Here is a 998-nt window from a genome sequence, read left to right as displayed (position 1 = left end):
TATCCATCACCATCACTGGTGAATATTTATCCATCATCATCACTGGTGAATATTTATCCATTACCATTACTGGTGAATATTTTTGGGGGGGACCTCGTCCGGGAATTTCACAGTGCCCGGCCACCCTGACGACATAGGGTCAAAAGAGCTTCAAGTCTCGACCTGGAGCACGTGGTGGCTAGCCACTGCTTTCTCCCAGGGAAACTCTCATCTCCGATAAAGGAAGTGTAACTTTCACAATTCATTCAACAGCATATATATGCGTTTATACATAGCCATAATCATGGCCCCGCCGTAACACGGCAATAATCTAGCCTTCCGGCTCACGGTTAAATCCATAACCAGCCCATTGGCATCACGGTTAAATCCATAACCAGCCATCTCATTAACAAATACGGCCTTTCGGCCCATGGCATAACAAGCACTTCCACCACCATCCTCCGCATCTCACATATTCATGCTTGATCCTCATTGATCATCCATTTTTCCATTGCTTCACTCGCAAGTTGCCACATTCACTAGCCTTTCTTCTCATAGCTAGACATATCATAATGATTTAAGATATAAGTGGTGAGATCGGAGGCTTAGAAGTATGAGATTTGGCTTTTAAAACTCAAAAATCAACCTTGGGATGAAAACAGGGCCACGCGTACGCGCACTCCACGCGCACGCGTGGATGGCCTCAAAACCTCTTCGACGCGCAGGCATCATGCACGCTAACGCGTGGATTAAAAATTTGCCAATCGGCGCGTACGCGTCAACCACGCGTACGCGTGGGTGTTCTCGTGCCCCAGGCACAACACTGGCACAGTTCCGGCATAACTCTCTGGAAAATGGCTGGGCATTGGGTGCAGCACAATCGGCGCGCCCGCGCACATCACGCGCACGCGTGGATGGCGCTCTCTGTAAGATCAGCGCATACGCGCCAAGTGCGCCTACGCGCAAGGGGTTATTCTGCTAAGAATTTTCTAAGTTAAAAGCTGCAGAATTCACAGATT

This window comes from Arachis duranensis, chromosome 9, assembly GCF_000817695.3.
Source record: "Arachis duranensis cultivar V14167 chromosome 9, aradu.V14167.gnm2.J7QH, whole genome shotgun sequence".
NCBI lineage: Eukaryota > Viridiplantae > Streptophyta > Magnoliopsida > Fabales > Fabaceae > Arachis > Arachis duranensis.
The sequence above is the reverse complement of the archived record's forward strand: the minus strand, read 5'-3'. Positions refer to the sequence as shown.